The sequence below is a fragment of the Mesoplodon densirostris genome, chromosome 16 (assembly GCF_025265405.1).
Source record: "Mesoplodon densirostris isolate mMesDen1 chromosome 16, mMesDen1 primary haplotype, whole genome shotgun sequence".
NCBI classification, from domain to species: Eukaryota; Metazoa; Chordata; class Mammalia; order Artiodactyla; family Ziphiidae; genus Mesoplodon; species Mesoplodon densirostris.
This window is the reverse complement of record NC_082676.1, coordinates 5,254,952-5,269,469: the sequence shown is the minus strand read 5'-3', so window position 1 is coordinate 5,269,469 and position 14,518 is coordinate 5,254,952. Positions and strand designations below refer to the sequence as shown.

General features: G+C 43.5%; 1 pseudogene; it reads right to left on the bottom strand.

Moving 5' to 3' along the window:
- LOC132476180 (serine/threonine-protein phosphatase 4 regulatory subunit 1-like) overlaps positions 1-14,518 on the bottom strand; it is a 62,122-nt pseudogene that overhangs the window by 46,083 nt on the left and 1,521 nt on the right.

Here is a 14,518-nt window from a genome sequence, read left to right as displayed (position 1 = left end):
AATGAAAAATAGAGACAATTTAATTAAAAATTCAGTAGCTGGCTTAAATAGCAGTTTCGACACAGCTCAAGAGAGAGTTAGTGAGCTGGAAGATTGATCTGACAAATCACCCAGAACACTGCACAGAGGACTAAAGAGTTGGAAAAGACGGGACAGCAATTGAGGCACATGAAGAATGGAATGCTAAGGTCTAAGACAAGTTCAGTAGGAATTCTAGGACGGATGAGTGAAAATAGGAAAGAGGCAATATTCAAAGAGATAATGGCTAACCATTTTCCAGAATATAAAAGATGAATATTCAATTTGAAGAAGTACAAATCATGAACTGAATGATTAATAACAAATCCATACTTGGAAGCACTGTAGAACACCAATGGCAAAGAAAAGCATCTAAAGAAAAGGGAGAAAAAGTAAAGATTAAATCTCAGACCTCGCACTTAAAAGATGTCAGAGGTATAATGTACGAGTTGAAATAGCTGGTTCTGAAACCCAGCTCAGCCTCTTAGAAGGTACCGACTCCAGGTAAACGTCTCACCTCTCTGATTCCCAGTTTCTCACTCTAGTAAAATGGATGCCTACCTCAGGTGACTGTTGTAGGGTAGGTTAAATGACAGGAGATGGACAGATAGATGTAGTTATGCAGCATGCGACACACATAAGCGCTTTAGAAATGTCAGCTGCTGCTGTTCTTATGTCTAAGCCACTGAACGCATTATGTCACTGGTATTGTTTATGCTTCTACCCCCCGCCCAGAGTTCAGGGCAACCACAGCAACTAGAAAGTGTATTGCTGCGGGGGGGGGGGGTGGCGGGGGGAATATGAGGGGAAGCCCTCATATTAAACTCAGCCCAAACTCTGGCTTGACCCCTAAACCATGCCCCTGTGTGGTAAACTCCAGCATAGCTGAGGCTAGAACTGAAATGAGATTTGGGGTGCTATCCACTACAGGAGAGACAGTGGGAACTGTTGGACCTCAATTTAAATGCCTACTGAAATAAAACAAAACGGAACAAAGAAATCAACACTCTTTGGAGGCATATAGCAGAATTCAGAGATTTTTACAGCACATAATATTCACTATATCCAGGTTACACTCCAAAATTATTCAGTAAACAAAGAAACAGAAAACTTGAACTAGCTAAAAGAGAAAACGTCAAAGCATATTGAAAGGATCCAAATTTTAGAATTACAGACAAGGATTTTAAAACAACTATTATTAAATGCCTATGGATATAAAAGAAAATCTGCCTATAATGAGTGAAAAGATAAGAAATCTCAGCAAAGAAATGTTAACTATAAAAAGACACGAAATAGGGCTTCCCTGGTGGCGCAGTGGTTGAGAGTCCGCCTGCCGATGCAGGGGACGCGGGTTCGTGCCCCGGTCCGGGAGGATCCCACATGCCACGGAGCAGCTGGGCCCGTGAGCCATGGCCGCTGGGCCTGCATGTCCGGAGCCTGTGCTCCGCAACGGGAGAGGCCACAGCAGTGAGAGGCCCGCGTACCGCAAAAAAAAAAAAAAAAAAGACACGAAATAAAAATTCTAAAATTGAAACAATATCTGAAATTTAAAAATTCACTGAGCAGACTTAACAGAATGGAGATGACAAAACAATGGCCAAAAATTCCCCAAACTCGGTGAAAGAAACAAATATATAAAATCAAGGGTCTCAGCAAACCTCAAGAAGATAAATACAGTTGGCCCTTGAACCACACCGGGGTTAATCCAAGTATAACTTATAGTCTGTCTTCCAAATGCGTGGTTCCTTTGCATCCACAGATTCAACCAACCACAGACCATGTAGCACTGAAGTATTTCTTACTGAAAAAAGACCTGTATATAAGTGGGCCTGCACAGTTCAAGTCCAAGTTCTTCAAGAGTCAACGGTACACAGAAAACCACACTTAGACACATCACAGTCAAACTGCTGATAACCAAAGAGAACCTTGAAAGCAGCAAAGAAAAACAAAAATTACATACAAGGAGTAATGATTTGAATGTCCCCTGACTCCTCAGCAGAAAGAGTGGAAGCAGAAGACCGTGGAAGCACACCTTTAAAGGACTGAAAGAAAACAACGTCAATCCAGAACTTGACATCCAGTGAAATACCTTTCAGGGAGAAAGATGAATGAAAGACACTGTCAGACTAAAAAGAAACCAAAAAAGCACACACACTGAGAATATACTTTCTAACACACCCGTTTAAACATTGCCAGCAACGGTGGACTGAAAGAAATGCTCGATGAAGTCCTACAGGCTGAAGAGGAGCGGTACCACTTGGAAACTTCACCTTTAAAAGGAATCAAAAGCATTGGAAGCAGTAAATGTGTGGGTAAATGTTTTAAAAATGATTTTTCCTCCTGATTTCTTCAAAAGACACACAATGGTTTAAAGCAATACAAATCAAAACTTGTAACTTCGTATTGGAGAATTTATAACACGTAGATGTACTATGCAATAAAAACGGCAACATAAAGTAGGAGGGTAAGAAATGGAACTATACAGTTGTCAGTTTTCCACATCTTACGTAAAGTGGTGCATTACTAACTCTAAGTAGACTGCTTCTGTCTCCACGGCTAGACTTGGAGGCCCTTACGCCCTGGGACCATGTCACATAATGCCTGGTACATAGCCTACACTTAATACATAGCAGTTTCTATAGAAGTCAGTCTCCCAAGACTTTGACTACCTGGATTCAATTCCTGAGAGTCTAACAGCCCCTGAGAAGCTGAGAAAATCTAGCTTCCACCAAAAGAAACACGAGGTGCAGCAACTAGCCTAAAGCCACCTGGAGCCGCACGCACAGCAAGTTATCAAGAAACCAAGACATTAATTCATTCACCTCTGCTTGCAAAAATGAGAGATCTTAGTTTCAGGACAGAACGCAGATCAAAACTATCACATAACTGCTATGATAAAATGAATACATTTCAACATCCAATACAAAGCGCATAGTTCCTCAAAAGTATTCCACCATCCTAACAATGAATATAGTAGAATTAAATTTTGGTAATTCATATTAAGTAGGTAAAGAGGGGCAGAGGGAAGAAAGACGTATAAAATTCACTGGAAATAGTAAGAAATCTGAATTACAGGGATTTTTGTTTTGTTTTAAGAAATGGAATTACAGTTTTAGTCCTGTACAGAACAAAGAACCAGGTTACCGCACAGCTACCTCTCTGGGAGAGTTCTGCATTAATAGACCGCTGGTGGCCAGTCAGAGCCAAAGAGGACCCGCCTCCTTTACATCCCTGGTTGGTCACATACTCTCCAACTGCAGCTCTGACCTCACCAGCGTGTCTGCAAATGCACAGCCGTCACCTGGCCTCACTATGGACAGCTCAGGACGGCACATCCCCCAGTGTGGCACAGGGAAGGGACATTAAATATCACTAAACCACACAGTGGGAAAGTTATTCTCTTCTCAATTCTCTGATTAATCAAAGAAAGTTTCATTTCGACTAGTGTGTCTTCAACACTTCCCTAAAACTAGTTCATCTTCCTTTCGAACACAGAGCAGGGCTCACACTCAGAATCCTCAGCAGACAACTGTGTCTACCTAGAATTTTATCATGTTATTTTACTTCTGTCTTATGATAGTTTGGTTAAGTTTCATGTTGAGCAATTCATACAAGTTCCCCAAAATGTGTTTAAATAAATTATTTGATACAAAGAAAAATACAGGTGGTCTATAGATACAGCAGACATAGGAAAAGCAGTACACAAATGACAGACTTCTGAAAAACACTGGGTTGGTATAATCCAAGGACAATATGCTCCACTAAGAGCGTCCCATTCATTTATGAATAATAGTGTCTTTTACTCCAAGTTCCAAATATAGGTAAATATAGGTCCTTTGTGTGGATCAACATCCTGGCCCCTTTCAAAATCCTACTTGAATCCCAATTGATGAGATTATCAGTGACACTACTACTCTTTACTTGTAAATGATGTATTAAATTTTTTGAACTACTCCATACAAGCACCAGAGTTTACTAAAATGTACATGCAAGGCCGATTTGGAAGCCCTTGCCACAAAGTGAATGAAAACAGCCAGCATTATCTTCAACGTCAACTCTGACAGTATTCTAACCGGATACCATGATGAATAACCTCTTCCCATGACATTTTAATGTTGTTTTTTTTTTTATTAAGTCTTCAAAGACAAACTAAATCAATCAACAGCTGATGAACTATATAATAACAGAGCAGGGTTTCTCAGCCTCAGCATGATTGGCCCTTGAACCACATTCTAACAGCCCGATGCAGGGCTGTCCTGTGCATTACAGGACATTCCGCAGCCTTCCTGGCCTCAGCGCACTAGATGCCAGGAGCATCGTCTCCCCACTTTGTGAAAATCAAAAACGTCTCCAGACACAGCCACCGGTCCCCAGTTGGGAACCACTGTGAAGATATAAGCTAGGTGTCACCTGAGCAGCCCCTGGTGAGTGGAGGGTCCCATAAGGGAAGGGGCTTCATGTCGGCATCAGCAGGAATGACCTGGACGCCCCTTGGCCTCTCCGACCTCACTTCCCATCCCTGCCCTCTCCTCCAGCCATGCAGCCCCCTGCTGTCTCCCCAGGGCCCCAGTCACTTCCCCGGCTGAGGGCCGTCACACAGCCCAGCACGTCCCTCTGCCTGGAACTCTGCTCCACAAGATGTCCCCTTTGATGACTTCCTTCTTCTCAGTAAGAGCTTTGCTCGCTCATCCTCTCAATGAGGTCCACCCTGGCCACCTGATGTTGAAATTGCATGCCTCCCACCTACACCCCAGCGTACCCTGATCTACTTTTCTATTTTTCCAGAGAATGTATCACCTTCTGACACACAGAACGTTTTCTTCCCACGTCTACTGTTGATCAGCTGGGCCCACCCCCAATCCTCCGCCATCGCACCCAGGGCAAAAACCTTTTACTGACTCCTTGATATGTCTGGCACACAGCAGGCAATCAGTAAGAGCTGCTGAATGAATAAATGGCAAAGATCTGTCAAGCTAGCTTGCTATGCCTCCTGGCAGTGGCAGCAACACATAAAATGACTCCTGCTCTCAGAAAGAATTATCTAGAATTTACATTTCTAGCCACTGCTAAGAGGGCAAACAGGCAACTGCTCACAGAATAAGGAACAAAGGTCTATGGACATGGTGATATCAGGAGCAGTCGATTATCCTGAGGATCCACAAGTCCAGGTCATCCACAAACATCAGGAATCTTAAGCATTCAAGCTAGAAATGAAATATGAAGTAGGGTATGAATAATGCCTTGTTCAAATTTTTTCATTATATTTTCTTACATTTGAAAAAAAAAGTTACCTACTCCACTCAAGAAAGCTTAATATAATACAGAAAAGCAAAGCCTTCTTAAGAAAATAGTCTCTAATACCTTCAAGCCTTCTTGGCTCACTTAAAATATTTTAAAAACAATACTGATCATGATCGGCTTCATTTGCTATCTCTGCGATGATGGACTTTTGGCAGCAGCTGCTTTCTAAGTTTCTGCCACGTATGAGCTTCCTTGGCAAGTTTGCACAGGACATCACTGACCCTTTACCAAAAATGACTAATAATTTAAACCTAACAAAGACCAGCAAGGGAAAGGCTGAGAAGTGCTATTTGACTTGTAGGGGTAGGGGTCCCCTCCGGCCACACCTTCTGCTCAGCACCCTGTCCCCAGCTGCACACCCACGTATCCACATGTTCCCTGAACCGTAGGGTCCACGTCCCCGTGGCCCTGGTGCATCTCAGGCAGCAGCTGTGGCTGCTGCCTACCCTCCAGGGGGATGGTCCAAGTTAAAAAACCCAGCTAACCAGCTAAGAGATATAAAGCTCACCTCCATCCAACCAAAACCAGAGTGGTCCTGAAGCAGTAGCCTTAAGCTCACCCAACCGAAGATGAGGCTACCTCTACTTCAATGATACTGATCAGTTTACAGAGTACAACAGAATTATTATCCTTTGACCCTGATGCTAGGTGACTAAGTAAAAAACAGGTGAACAAACAAAAACCTCTTCCCGCATTAAATGTGTTTCTGGAAGCTACAACCGTGGGGTAAAAAACGTTTTTCCCTTTCCCAGATCCTCCTCAACACTAACTGGTTACTCAAGGGTTATCTACCAAACAAAATGCACACCATCAGTAGAGTCATCATTTAAAACAGGCTGGTGGGGGGGCTTCCCTGGTGGCACAGTGGTTAAGAATCTGCCTACCAATGCAGGGGGCATGGGTTTGAGCCCTGGTCCGGGAAGATCCCACATGCCGCGGAGCAACGAAGCCCGTGTGTCACAACTACTGAGCCTGCGCTCTAGAGCCCTCAAGCCACAACTACTGAGCCTGCGAGCCACAACTACTGAAGCCCGCGTGCCTAAAACCTGTGCTCTGCAACAAGAGAAGCCACCGCGATGAGAAGCCCGTGCACCGCAACGAAGAGTAGGCCCCGCTCACCGCAACTAGAGGAAGGCCGCACGCAGCAACAAAGACCCAACACAGCCAAAAAAATACATAAAAAAATAAATAAAACAGGCTGGGGCGCAAAATAAGTTGGATGAGGTTGCTCTGGCGAAAACACACAGGGAACCCTGAGCACGTGCCTGTGTGTCAGTGCTTTTCACAAGACACCAATCTGTCTTAAACCAGGCTAGGTATGAATTAACGCTTTAAGTATAATGTTAGGTGAATGTGCTTTACAGGTTCAAAATACAATAGATAAGATCTCATAAAAAGAGAGAAAGAAAAGAAATGTTACAGGTCATTTTGCATCACAAAAAGGATCAGAAGATCTAGTCCAAAAAACAGAAGGCGTGTTAACAGCAAACCCATCTCAAACGTCCTCTCCCCACCCACAAGGGTTAATTTCAGGTGACAACGGTAAACCATAACTCAACATTCGACAGAGTACTGGCGGTTCAGAGATGACAAAGGCATGGTCCCCAGACTCCAAAAGCTCCCAAGGGAACAAAGATCTTCCCACACAGAACAACCCACAATACCCCGGGGGCAAGAGCCACAGGGTACGGGTATAAACAAGACAGGGAGGAGACCAGCTCTGCTTGGAGGAGGAAGGAGGGGGTGGGAGATGCTTCCCTACAACAGCAGTGATATTTGAGCTGGGCCTTGAAGATCCAGTAGGAGTTTACCACACAGGAAGAGAGAGAGGATCTGGTAAAGGGAAAAAGAACATTCCAGAGGAAGGGAAGAACACAGCAGAGGAAAGTGCACTGGCTGGCTGCTGCCTTTGAGGGGTTCGGGAAGCCAGAGATTTCTCATGAAGCCACCAAGCCCTAGCTGAGCAGCCACCCCAGAACTGGTTTGAAGTGGAAAGGTGAGAAAAAATAAACACAATAAAACATGTCCAGTGAGATAACTTTATTGGCCCAGACATGAACAGAGGTAGAGACGGAGGCAGAATGTTAGAGCACGTCTATCCCGGCAAGCATTTTCATTAAGAATCCGTTCTCCAGGCTTTCCCAATATTTACGATTCTCCATTCAACATGTCATCCTGTCACTATAACTCTGTGTGAGATACGCCACCCTGGGCCAGCCCAATTATCCATACGATCCAATATTCTGTCTCTAACACAGCACTAGGGGACATCGGTTGGGAGAAAACATGACAGATGTGACCCACTGTCTGTGTCCACTTCAAAATGTTAGAAGATTGGTTGATGGTGGCTGAGAAGGAGTCTAGCCTTATTTGCAAAATGTGTACTTAAAAAAAAAGAGAGAGAGAGAGAGAAATCTGTATTAATGTAGAGCTTATGTAGTTGATCATTCTTAGCGCTTCTCATTAGCCACTCTTCGATGAACAATAACCAAGTCTCTGCAAGGCCTTATATGATTTGGGGGAAAACTAGAGTAAACCATCCATTAATGTATTATTTAAAGTGGCTTCATCCTTCTTGCTAACAGGCTTATAAATACTAATGCAGATTCCTAAATTGGGACTATTTCTAAAAGCTACACCAGACAAACCCAACCCAGGCGAAAGATAAAGAACGTTCTTGCTTCTTCACTGACTTGGGGGCGGGGCGCGGAAGGTGGAACTGACCCCTCCCCATGGCAGGTCTTTGTTGACTTAACTAAATTTCAATGGCAAGCTGCGCAGGCAAACTTTCTCTGTGTAAATGCCATTCTCTAACAAGACCCACGCTGATTTATTAGCTCCTGTATGAGCGGACCCGTCCAGTGCATAATGTTTTGTAAGTCTTTGAGGGCTACTGATGGTTATTACTAGCACTACGCAGTTTGCTGGCTGAAGCGACCAACCCAGCTCACGAGCAGCCGTCCTTTCTATGCCATGCATACATGGAAATTCCTCTTTGATTTGTGGCTTTAATCACGGCTTCCAAAACCCGTCATTATTTATGACTCTGGCTTTTACACTGACGGTCAACGGGAAACACTGACTCGGGTCACCTGATAGGCAAGCACTCTGCAGCTCCAAGCCGCTCGTGGGCTCCACTGTGATATTATACATCTCAATTTTCCTGCCAACCCACCCAGCTGGGGACAGAGCTGGAGGAGGTGTGGGTGAGGGGGCCAGACTCTACACAGTCTGATGGATGGAAGAGCGCTACTGAAAAATGCAGCGACTTCTCCATTCAGACTTGAGGCAGATTCGAAAAGGAAAAAAAGGTTGCAGAACAAAACCCACAGCACCTGGGGTGAGTGTATGCGCGTGGGGGACTCTATTTTCCTACTGTTCAAAATATTTGAGACAATCAAGCAATGCTGGCCAACATTACACCACTTTTCTAGTGACCACCTTGGCCAAACTGCCAGGAAGGTCGCCTTCCTCCTTCTGGAAAGAAGCAAACTCCTCTGCAGATGCACCGAGTTCCATGCCTGTCTTACACAGTCCAACCCCGCCATCACCCTCCCCTCCTGCTCTCTGCCATCTTCCCCTTTGCACGGACTCCTTCCCCCCATCCACGGTTATGCTCTCCCCTGTGCCTTGATCTTAAAAAGCAATTCTTATTTTTTTAACTGAAGTATGCCATTCACACAGAAAAGTGCACAAAAAGTAAGTGACCAATCTTTTAACTGAACACACCTGTGAAACCAGTCCTCACCTCAAGAAAGACAATTTAACCGGCATCTCCAAAAGCCCCCCATGCTCCCTTCCACTTACTGCCTTACCCAAAGGGGACCACTCTCCTGCCTTCTACATCAGATAAGCTAGATTGCTGTGCTTGTTTCCATACTCTGTGTAAACAGAATCATCCAGTCTATACCCTTTTGTGTCTGGCTTCTTTCACCAACCACTATGTTTGTGAAGTTCATCCATATTACTGAGTGACGCTGTAGATAATTCACTCTTATAACTGCATAGTTTTCCATCGTGTGAACATAACCACAATTTATAATCCATTTCACTCACGATGGACATTTGGGTGGGTTCTAGTTTTCGACTATTAAGAATAGTGCAACTATGACCCTGTCTTTTTGAAAATATGCATTCACGTTTTGTGGGCAAGTAACCAGGAGTGGAAAGGCTGGGCCATCCAAATCCTTTTTCTTTTTTTTTGAGGTTGTCAGAGTAGATATAAATAATGCAAAGGTGTTCTGGGCTCTCTTATCCAGGAAGAAAAGCAACTGACTTCAACCCCTCCAACCCCTCCAGCTGCTTCTTCTCAAAAGGGTCTGGGGCCTCCCTGGTGGCGCAAGTGGTTGAGGGTCCGCCTGCCGATGCAGGGGATACGGGTTCGTGCCCCGGTCTGGGAGGATCCCATATGCCGCGGAGCGGCTGGGCCCGTGAGCCATGGCCGCTGGGCCCGTGAGCCATGGCCGCTGAGCCTGCGCGTCCGGAGCCTGCGCGTCCGGAGCCTGTGCTCCGCAACGGGGGAGGCCACAACAGTGAGAGGCCCGCATACCGCAAAAAAAAAAAAAAAAAAAAAGGGTCTGTTTTCCTGGCTACACTGGGAGCTCCCAAGAACAGTGACCATTCCCCAAAATGCCCAATGGGCAGCCAGTGTCTGGAATACAGTGGGTACTCGATGCATGGACTACAGGCAACATATCCTCAACTTCTCGATGCCACTCATTCTGGCCTGGCTACTGGCCCCTGGTTGCACTGGAAACATTCTCACTGAGGTCACTCACCCATTGCCCTCCTTGGCCTGACCCAACTCAACCGGCACCTCCCATCTGTGCCATCTCTACGCACACCTTCCCTCTAGGTGGGAGCAGCTCTGGGATGGAGCCCAGGGCTTCTTCATCCCTCAGTCCCCAGTGCCTCCCACAGGCTGGTGCCTGGGAGGAGCTGGAGAAACATCTGTTACATGGATGAACGACTTTCCAAACAGGGAAAGCAACCACTTGCTCTCATCTCTTATTTTTTCTCCTCATTAGGCTAAGTGGTGTTTTGAAGCTCAAAACCACTTTCTCTTTCATTAGCTAGGTTTTGTTGCAAAATTTCTGCTTAAAAAAATCTTCATTTGCGAGGTAGAAAGCCATATAAAACTCTCTTTTTAAACAGAGACAATTTCAGGGAATCTCTAATGTTCATCTGTTTGTCTCATAGGAAATGGAAAATACAGAACTACCAAAGTAAAATGCATTACGATTACCAGCCGGGAAGCACAGTTGACTCGGCCCACACCATGCTGACTCTTTTGTTCCTTGCTCACCCTCATCCTGTTGGGAGGAGATAGGTACAGGCTTTTAATATCCAACACGCCAACAGGAAAAAGGAGACGTGAAGGCTGAACAACTTGTCAAGGGCTCCTCAGCAAAGCAGGGGCTGTGCAGGCAAAAGTCAGCTCTTCAAACTGAGCCCAGTGGGAAAGGCAGCCTTTCAGGTTGGCTCAGCTAATCGACAGACTTCTGGGTGCAGACAGAAGGAAGTCAAGTTTCAGAGAAAGACAAATATATGACACCACTTATCTGTGGAATCTACAAAAAGGATACAAATGAACTCATTTACATAACAGACTCGCAGGCATAAAAAACAAACTTACGGTTACACCAAAGTGGAAAGGGGGGAGAGAGAAATTAGGAGCTTGGAATTAACATATATACACTACTAAATATAAAATAGATAACTAACCGACAAGGACCTACTGTAGAGCACAGGGAACTATACTCGATATCTTGTAATAACCTATAATGGAAAAGAATCTGAAAAAAGAATATATATATAATAAATATATAATAAAAAGAATATAAATATATGTATATACAACTGAATCCGTTTGCTGTACACCTGAGCCTAACACGACATTGTAAATCAACTACACTTCAATTAAAAAAAAAAAATCCACCCCCCCCCAAAAAAAAGGGAAAAAAATGAAATCAAGTTTGGTTTAGAACCGAGGGCCAAATCCAGCCCTGTGTTTGTAAATAAAGTTTTATTAGCAAACAGCCATGTTCATTCATTTATGTATATCTGTGAGTGCTACCAGGCTACAGTGGCAGACTTGAGTGGTTATAGCAGGCCTTCTGGCCATCAAAGTCTAAAATGTTTACTATCTGATCCTTTATAGAAAAAAAAATTTGCCCATCTCTGACTTGGAGAATAGTCTGATGTCTGGATTTTGTTCTATTTCCCAACTATAAGCACATTCAAGTTGCTGTTCAAACTACAGGGAGGTCATTACTTTAAAAAAAAAATTGACAATCTTTGATTTGAGTTTATGTAATAGTTCAGAGAGAAGGTTCAATGGTTTGGTTTGGGGCTAAAATTAATCTATTTTCTCTGCTTGGCTATGGTCCTCAAGCAGAACATTTTTACAAACCTGGACCAATGTGGGCAGGTGAAATGGAATGCATTCTGCTCTGGAGGATGTTCTTTATTCAAGCTTGAACATACACCACTCCTTCTAGCATTAATATTCAAAGAGTCTATCTGTATCCCTCTGACTTAGCTAATCCCATTTTCAACAGATACTTGTTGGCACCTAGCTTTTCTCATCAACAGAAGTATACCTTCTTCCAACTTCTTTCATAGATACCTCAAAAACTAAACCTTTGAAAAGAAATACACAGTCCCTCAAATACTAACAGATTCTCCAAGTCTGTCTTTTGAAGCTAAACGCATCTTACAATAACATGGCAGCTGACTTCAGAATTGAAATCCAGCTTTAAACTCCTCATGTAGACGTTTGGTCATATGTGAAACTTTCATCTCATTTTTAAAAACTTTCTATTAGGGAAATTTTCAAACACGTGAACAAATAGAATAGTATAATAAACCCCACACCCCTAGCAACCAGTTTCAACAAGTATAAACATTCTGCCAATTTCTCCCACTCATCCTTCTTCCCAACTTTTTGATGATTTATTGTTTGTTGCAGCATTTTCAAAGCAGACCTCACACATTAAATCATTTCACCCATAAATGCTTATTTGTTTCTGTTAGATAAGGTCCTTCTCCTTTGAATAAAACTGTGACACCACTATCGTATCTGACAAAATTAATAATGACTCTTAATATAACCTAATACCCAGCCCAAGTTTAATTTTCCCCAACTGTCTCAATAATGTCTTTTTATAGCTGATTTGTTCAACTAAGGATCCAAATATGACCACGTATTGTATTTTGTTGATAGGTCTCTTAGGTCTCTTTATATCTGCAACAGATTCCCCTTTTTTTTCACCCACCACTGGTACACACTTAAATTCCAATTGGCCAAGCAAACCTTACCAGGAGTAATACCTCTTCAGCCTCCACCTGCTTTAAGCAACCCAGACGGTCACAGGACTTTAAGCCCCTGAGGGACAGACGCATCCAGCTCCACTTTCTATGTGCAATCCACCACCAGGACCACTGTGCCAGACCATCCCACATACTTTCTGCTCTCAAGAGAAGGAATTTAGATTGCTTCAGCAAGCTAATTCACTAAAATTAAATCTTTTCTGTGCTGCAATGACCTGAAGACTCTGAATGATTTTAAAAGACAATGCAGCCTTTCATTATGGCTTCGTTTTGAAGTTAGCCAATTTAATCAAGAAATCACAAAGTAAATTGGACAAGACTCGTCATCCATTATCACTACCAGTAATGACATTAATTGAACACCTAGATTATGGAGGACACTGGGTGATAAAAAAGGACGACCTATGTTCCCGCCCAAAGTGACTTAGAGCCTAAGTGGAGCGGTTATCCCATCGTTTAGACAAAAAATGCCCAAAAAGGACAACAGATGGAGAACCACCGCAACCAACATCCATGCTCCTGCCATTAGCTTAAGGATATTTGTGAGGTCAATCTGTGTGATGGAATAAAAAAAGCAAGACTCAGAGGAACAGAGTTGGATTGCTAGTTCTATCATTTATGACCTGTGCCACACTGGATAAGTTAGTTAACCTCTCTCAGTTTCATCATTTGTAAAACAGGAATAATCCCACCTACTTCACAGAGTAGCAGCCCTTAAAACCGAATCAGAAAATCGTATACGAGTGCCTAGCAATAATGATGATGGTTAAAATAAGAACAGTAATCAAATCATTGAATATAATACTCTATGCCAGGCACTGGGCTAAAATGTTTTATGTGTATTGTTTCATCTAATCCCCATATCAGTCCTATGAAGCATCTCCAATTCTTATGTCATTTTCCAGATGAAGAATGTGAACAGAGTCAGTGATCTGCTCACACTGACTCAGCTAAAGGCAGGAAGTGGGTTACAGGACCTCAGGGTTCTTGCTATCAATCACAGCACGGTAATGCCTCCCAAATACCACCCCAGTACAATGCAAAGGTGGGACCCAGGGCTGCATAAATGACTGGGGGGACAGGCCCTCCTATTATGGCTATTAATCAAACCAATTATATTGTAATTTCATAGGAACAGCACCCTGAAGCCCCCACCCCTGCTCAAAAAAAGAAGCCCCAGAAGGCTCCCAGAGTTGCCCTATCCATGGCATGGGTGTGTTCAGAGCCACAAGGCTGGTTTTCTTCTTTACTGGGACGAGTCTTCAGCAGTCTGCTAAAGAGTATTTATGGCATTCTTTATCACAAGTCTCAAACACCCAATATTTGCACAAACAGGGCCAAAGGAAAATCAGAATTATTTTTTCCTATATAATCTCTTCCTTTTTGAACACATATACAAAAAAGACAAAAGGAAGCTAGCTGCCAGAAAAGAGGTCCAAATGTCTGCCGTCACCACGCTGTGACAAGCCCAAGCTAGCCAAGTGGAAGAACCTCCTGGAAGAGAACTGAGGCCCTGACCTGCAGTCCCAGCAGATTTCCTGGCCAAGAGCCATGTGAAGAAAGCCATTTTGGACCTTCTTATCTTCCCAGAGTTCAAAGAGAACACACGAAGCTTCTGCATCACCCAGTCAATGCAAAGAATTGTTAGAAATAACAAAATGCTGTTGATTTAAGCCACTGAGTTTTGGGGTGGTTTGTTAGATAACTGATATAGCTAGAAATCAGCTTTTCCAGCCAGGCCAAATATCGAATCTATGAATGAGAGGTGCCTTAACAGCAGGTTACTGTTGTTTATCAAGAGAAAGGCTACATTCCTTCCATTCGAAGATGCCTGCTGGCCGAAACATTCAGCTCTGTAAACCTGGGG